Source organism: Eptatretus burgeri, chromosome 13 (assembly GCF_056783735.1).
Source record: "Eptatretus burgeri isolate ZD-2024b chromosome 13, Ebu_testis_v1, whole genome shotgun sequence".
NCBI lineage: Eukaryota > Metazoa > Chordata > Myxini > Myxiniformes > Myxinidae > Eptatretus > Eptatretus burgeri.
The window spans coordinates 31,038,694-31,046,193 of NC_140973.1; the positions used below are offsets into that span (position 1 = coordinate 31,038,694).

Consider the following 7,500-nt stretch of genomic DNA (forward strand, 5'->3'; position numbering starts at 1 on the left):
AACGGGCATATGGCTGAGGCTCTGATTGATACCGGTAGCTCTGAAAGTTTCGTCAACAGCTCGCTAGTGAAGGGCAGGAAATGGAAGATCCACCCGACAGACAATACGGTATGCATGGCCGCCACATCACTACAGTCCCGCGTACGAGGGTACTGCACTGTTGAATTGGACGTAAAAGGGTACACGCATCGGGATGTAAGGGTACTGGTGCTTCGTGATTTATGCGCAGACGTAATTCTGGGTCATAATGTCCTCAAGCAGCACACGAGCGTCGAAATACCCTTTGGAGGAAGCAAACCTCGTCTAATTTTAAATGCTTTGACCACCGCAGAGGTAACGTCCCCCCAGCTGTTTGCTAACTTGTCGCCGGTCTGTAAACCGATAGCGATCAAATCGCGCCGATATACCACTGCTGATATGAACTTCATCACTTCAGAGACCAAGCGATTACTGGAAGAAGGAATTATAGAACCGAGCGATTCGCCATGGCGCGCACAGGTGTTGGTCACCGCCAATCAGAATCATAAGAAACGAATGGTTGTCGATTATTCCCAAACGGGTCAATCGTTTCACCCAACTCGATGCCTACCCTTTGCCGCGCATAGACGAGATGGTCGAACGCATGGCCAATTATAAGATATTCAGCACCATCGATTTGCGAAGCGCCTATCATCAAATTCCCATCCGAGAGGAAGACAAACCTTACACCGCATTCCAGGCAGGTAGACGCCTCTACCAATTCAGGAGGATTCCGTTCGGTGTCACGAATGGGGTAGCTTGCTTCCAACGAGTTATGGACGACATCATCTCAGATGAAAACCTCAAAGACACTTTTGTTTACGTGGACAATGTCACAGTGTGCGGTAGGGATCAGGGGGAACATGATATGAATCTGGACAGATTCTTGAGCATTGCTAGAAAATATAATCTGACCCTCAACTACGAGAAATGCGTATTCTCGGCAAGGTCAATTGACCTTCTCGGCTACACAATAGCCGACGGCACGATTAAGCCTGATCCTGAATGATTGCGCCCACTTCGTGAGCTACCACCACCTCAGGACCTGCAGACAATGCGCCGGGTGATCGGCATGTTCGCTTACTATGCAAGATGGATTTCGCAATACTCCGAGAAAATACATCCCCTAGTGCATTGCAAAAACTTCCCACCAGATGCCGCTGTTGTAAAAGCTTTCCACAACCTCAAAGATGATATCAGTAATTCCGTGGTGTTATCGATCGATAGCTCGGTGCCCTTCGTGGTGGAAACAGATGCTTCTGATCATGCGATAGCTGCTACGCTTAATCAGTCTGGGCGGCCCGTCGCGTTCTTCTCGAGAACTCTCTCTGGAAGCGAGCAGAGACACTCGGCAATAGAGAAAGAAGCGTACGCCATTGTCGAAGCCCTACGTAAATGGAGACACTATTTACTGGGAAACCACTTCACGCTCGTTACGGACCAACGATCCATGGCATTCATGTTTGATGGGAAAAATAACGGGAAAATTAAGAATGAAAAAATTATGAGATGGCGGATAGACCTAGCCTGCTATAGTTACGACATAGTTTACCGGCCCGGGAGGGAAAACCCTGCTGCAGACACCTTCTCTCGGGTCTACTGTTCGGCGAGAATCAGTCGGGCTTTGCAAGACCTCCATGTGTCTCTGTGCCACCCGGGGGTAACCAGAATGGCACATTTCGTGCGCAGACAAAACCTTCCCTATTCTATTGAAGATATTAAACAAATGAATGCTTCATGCCCTGTTTGTGCTGAACTAAAACCCAGATTCTATGGCGCGGCTTCTGGCAGATTGATCAAGGCCACTTCTCCCTTCGAGAGACTAAACATTGACTTCAAAGGGCCCCTGCCGACCGAGACAGACAACAGATACATATTCACTGTTGTTGATGAATATTCAAGGTTCCCTTTCGCATTTCTGTGCTCGGATATGACCTCGGGCACTGTCGTGAAAATGTCTGTCTGACCTCTTCGCTATGTTTGGGAAACCTTCGTACATACATTCAGACAGAGGGCCGTGTTTCATGTCGGCCGGGCTAAAACAATTCCTATTAGAGCACGGCATAGCAACTAGTCGAACGACGGGTTACGACCCGCAGGGTAACGGGCAGGTGGAACGGTATAACGGGGTTATTTGGAAAGCCGTAACTCTGGCGTTGAAATCAAGAGGACTGGGCCCCGAGCGGTGGGAGGTTACCCTTCTCGACGCTCTGAATTCCATACGCTCTTTGCTCTGTACGTCCACCAATGCAACTCCCCACGAACGAATGTTTACTCACCAACGACGTTATGTTGACGGCCAATCGGTGCCCAACTGGCTAACCCATCCCGGAACAGTGTTCATGAAACGCCCGGTACGACAAAGCAAGTATGAACCCATGGTGGAGGGGGTCGAACTCATCGATACTAATCCAGAGTATGCTCATGTCAGGCTCCCGGACGGCAGGGAGACCACTGTGTCGGTTCGCCATTTGGCTCCCTCAGGTACTCCTCCCGCAGGTACACCACCATCTGGCACTCCACCCGAGAATGGTGGCGACGGAGCTGCTGCGTTCCACCCGAGAGCGATTGGGGAGTCATCCCCGGCACGAGTCGAGGCTCACCAAGAGGATCGGAACCCTCCCTCAAGTGAAACCGCCATTTACTCCCGGAGAGGTCGACGGATAATACCCCCTCGCCGACTCAATCTGTAAAGGGGATTACCGGCATCCTCGATGCTCATGCTCCTATATGCTCATTACATCATATATCGATGCTCATTACCATGCTCCTACAACTCAAAATAATCCTCACTGCTTGGCATGTATGCTTCTGTAGTTTAGATAGTTCGCGTTGCTTGAAATGTATACTCCTGTAGCGCTGAAGTAATCAAGGTGCGTTAGCTGGGCCTCTAGTTACATTTTAAAGACGGGGAAAATGTGGTGAATTGAAGGTCGTGACGTGTGATCACATGTTGCACGGCTCGAGCACGGAATAGATAAAGCTAAGGTTCCGCTCGGTCGGGGGGATTGTCCCAGGGGCATTGTCGTTTACGGCGGCGGTTCACTTGGTGCTCGTTGAATGGTGAGAATTGAGAGTTATATCGGACTCCGGGCTTATACTGATTTATTTTGTGGTGATTAGTTGCACGTGTATACCTTACTGCTTATGTACTCCTTGCTGCACCTGTATTCCCTGATGTGCCCGTAGAAGCGGCTTCAATTAAATGGAATAAAGCCTACACTCTGAAGGTTCTTCTCTCGTTTTCATTTCAACCGGTCTGTGAATTATAGTTTGGATCCACTCCCACGATCCGCATCAGACAAACAGTTTGGACACATTTGAAGGGTCGATCACAGCAATAAATGATTTCACAAAGATTACACACAAGACTCGAGGGGGTTCAGGTGAACGAGGATGTCCCAACCACAAACATGCTGGAGACGGTGCAAGAGGCTCGTATTTTACACAGTGAACCGCACAAAGTAAAACACCACACTCGTCAAGTTCCCGAATCAACGGTTAATATAAAAATAAATAAATATAATCGGTCATGTGATCAATTCCTAAAAACAACAACAACAAGCGAACATGAGAGGCGTGAAGCATGCCGGGAGTTATTAGCCACGCCCACTCATCCATTGTGTGTTTGTTTGTTGTTTGTTTTTATTTAATTGAAAGCGATGACTCGTTCTTGTAAAAATCTCCATCTTAAAACTTGATGTACTTTCTTCGTACGAGCTGAGATACATTTGGGGCCCGAGGTTGTTCGATTGTGGAGGAAAGGACGAGCTCGGAATCGGTGTGAGGAATTCAAACGTTTGTCCGTGCTCGAGCTGGAGCTCGTTAACAACCTGTTAATGTGTGTGGAGGTAATTAAAATGATGGTGATGTTCAAAGATTTCCCGTTGACGAAACACTCACAGCGGAAATGACGACGAAATCCGCTGAAGAAGGTTCGACAGGACGAGCACCAGGTGGAAGGTGAGTGTTGTAAACCCAGAGGAAACACGGCAGGTGGATCCGGACCGGTGTTTCCAACGACGTCCTCCTTTCGTCAATATAAACCGACTCGTCGGCGCCAGTACCTCCGATCACACACAGTGAGTGAGTGAGTGGTTCCACGTGTCAGGGTTAGCCGATGTGGACCACGATTCGTCGTTCCTGATCAACGGTTTCCAATGGAGTGCTGACTTGAGCGCTTCACAAGAAACTGCTTGTAGTGGAACACGTCCAAGTACTCTGAACTCGTGTGTGTGGTCTTAACGATTACAATAAGGCTGTTAAGAACTCCGATGTATGATGATGTTCCTGAAAATACTGAACGATGATTTTAACCTTGAATTTCGATGTTGTCACCTTTAGATCTGGCAAGTAACATCAGCCAAAGATCCAACGGCATCAAGATGAGGAGGAGGTGTTAAGATCGGGAAGAAGAAAACGAAGATGTTTCCATCGGAAAGAAGATTTGTTTTTTGTTTTGAATTTTTGTTGCAATATTAAAATAAAATCTTTTAAAATTATTTGAAAAAGTCTGATTTCATTCCAGGCTGTGAGGCCACAAATGTAAAAAGTAAATGGCTAAAATGTAAAAAGAGAACTGACACGAAAAATATCTCGCACATCTCTCTTTCGAGTGCAGCCTTGTGATTGCTGGTTGCATCATTGGTTAGGGACACAGCTATGCCGCTGATGCAGTGTCCCGATTACCAGTACACTGGTACTCATTTTATCGACCTCAGAAGGATGACGGGCCATCCTCAGAGGTCATCCTCAGAAGGATGAGTCAACCCCACCTGTAATTAATTCAGCAGCCAACAGGGCTCAAACTCAGGACCCGAGGATCCCAAATCAGACACCCTAATCGCTAAGCCAACACCAGGCTTGATATCTCAGCAAAAAGAGTGAATGTCAAAAAGAGTAAATCTAAACATGACAACCGGAAAACAACTGGGATACCAGGGGAGTTGTATCGACCAGAATATTCTTTCTCTGGTCGAGGAACAAACTTTGACAAGAGATTAGATGAAGCTGACCATCCTAAACCGTGGAGGAAACCTAACAACAGGGTTGATGAAGTTTGTATGAAACACGATATTGATCATGGAAATAGCATGGCATTGGAAGAAAAACACGAAGCTAATCGCCTTTGCGCATGGTGTGCGTGCGAGCAGAGCGGCCGCCTCTGTGTGCAAGTTGAGCAGCTGCCATGGCCATTCACTGGACCGGAAGGCTCAGGGGCCATGGCTTGGTTTGGGCAAGAGGATGTGATGGATTGGTCGAGTCGGCTGTGAATGCTCCTCTTGGTTACCATTATGATTCTGGTCGAATAGTAAAGCCATTCTTCTCAAACATCAATGTTTGTACCCCTTGGACTGAGGACAGAACATTACATGTTGGCAGCTTCAGGATGTATGACATGTACTGGAACCTGAGTATGTGCCTTTTCAAGGTTTGATATTAATCAGACAAGCGGTTCCCAAGTTACGGCGATTTATCTGTCAACCAATGACAGGACACGGTGCTATGACGTCACAATGCTTCCTCTCTTTTTTTTCTTTCTTTTTATATGATGTCACAATTGACGCTGGGACCTGAGTATGTGCCTTTTCAAAGTTTGATATCGTTCTTCTTCATCCGTTTCAGCTGCTTCCCACGTGTTTCCCAAGTTATGGCCATTTATGATACGGTTGGTCTGATATAATTGAAACAATGCCCCAATCCAGTCGTCGTTTACAAGAGCAAATTAACGAAGCTGCTCGTGGTGCACGCACAATAGAATTGGACGAAGCACGAGCTGCTCGCTTGATACGTGACGCGTGTGACAAGGCATCGTGCAGCTGAAACAGATGAAGCATGAGCTGCTCGCTTGGCAGACAACACTGGACACGTTGTGATCTGACTGGAGGCAGATCCTTACCATTGTGCCACACGGTAGCCGTATTGACATCGTTGGAAGGTGCTTTAAGAGCTCATACCTGTGGAGAAAAGTGCAGATACTTCGTCTCACAGTAAACATGAGGATCATGCAGGGTGCTGGAGAACAACAGGACGAATCTGATTTTGCAAAATTCCTGCTGGATCTGGGTGAAGGGAAGATTCCTGTCAATCCAGAAGAGGGTGAATTTGCAATTGAGCTCAGGGAACTGCTCATTCTTCCAGGTGAAAAACTTCAGGATATTGTCACTTGGGTGTACGAGGGCTTGCACAACAACATTACCAACCCCCAAGTGGCTATGCGAGCGTGTTATACTATGTCCGACCAATTCCGTAGTCAATCAGGTAAATGACGACATGACAATCATATTTCCAGGGGAGGAACATGTTTGCTGTAGCGTCGATACAGCGGAATCTCAGGGTGATCATTTGTATCCACCTGAGTTCCTGAACACCCTCTGTCTATCTGGTATACCTCCACATCGGATCACTCTCATGGTGGGTATGGTGATCATGCTGCTACGAAACTTCGACCAGCAAAGCGGGCACTGCAATGGCTCAAGGTACATCATCCATCAGATCCTTCCAAATCTGTTGGTTGCAAAATCTGTGGTGGGTGTCAATTCTGGACGCACATTGCTCATTCCACGCATAACCTTGAGTCCATCTGACACCATGTTCCCGTTCACTGCGGCGTAGGCAGTTTCCGGTATGACCATGCTTTGTCATGACTGTGAATAAATCCCAAGGGCAGCCGCTACACCGTGATGGGGTCTTCTGCACAAGAGACTTCTTCTGCCATGGTCAGTTCTATGTGGCGGCCAGTAGGGTTGGCAGATCCAGCAGCCTCCGCATTCTTGCCCTGGACGAGGAAACAAAGAAGAAGCACCGTTTCCTCAGCAATGTTGTTTATGAAGAGGTGCTAACGAGATAAATGTGTGTACATGTAGACAATTTTTATTATTATTTATTTATTGAAGAACAATTGTCCCGAAAAAAAATTATCAAAACATGACAACCATATTTCCAGGGGAGGAACATGTTTGCTGTGGCGTCGATACAGCGGAAACTGAGGGTGATCATTTGTATCCGCCTGAGTTCCTGAACACCCTCTGTCCATCTGGTATGCCTCCACATCGGATCACTCTCAAGGTGGGTATGGAAACAGCCTGTGTGGTTGTTGTTTCTGGCACGCGGGTTGAAAGTTACTTTTTTTTTTGCACGTACGGCCACGCACGTACGGGCATGCGAGAGCGAAGGAGCGGCCTGTGTGGTTGTTGTTTCTGACACGCGTTTTGAAAGTTATTTTTTCATTATTTTTTTTACGCACGTACGGGCACGCACCTACGGGCCCGCAGGTATGGCCACGTACTAGTTATAATAATTTCTCGATTTCTTATGTGCATTTATAGATGCACAATGCCCCAATCCAGTCAAGAGCGAAGGAACGGCCTGTGTGGTTGTTTGAAAGTTTTTTTTTTATATATATATATATATTTGCATGTACGGGCATGCAAGAGCAAAGGAACGGCCTGTGTGGTTGTTGTTTCTGGAACGTGGTTTGAA

The 7,500-nt window shown here is 47.2% G+C and overlaps 2 long non-coding RNA genes across 2 annotated transcripts in view; both read left to right on the plus strand.

Moving 5' to 3' along the window:
• The first annotated feature begins 3,496 nt into the window (after positions 1–3,496).
• LOC147014177 (uncharacterized) lies at positions 3,497–4,520 on the plus strand. Its single transcript, XR_015050673.1, has 2 exons — positions 3,497–3,981; positions 4,363–4,520. It is a non-coding gene; the product is annotated as an uncharacterized LOC147014177 (long non-coding RNA).
• Positions 4,521–5,741: 1,221 nt separating this feature from the next.
• LOC147014178 (uncharacterized) overlaps positions 5,742–7,500 on the plus strand; it is a 43,901-nt gene continuing 42,142 nt past the window's right edge. The window contains exon 1 of the long non-coding RNA XR_015050674.1: positions 5,742–7,086. This is a non-coding gene — a long non-coding RNA (uncharacterized LOC147014178). The remainder of the gene's footprint in view (positions 7,087–7,500) is intronic.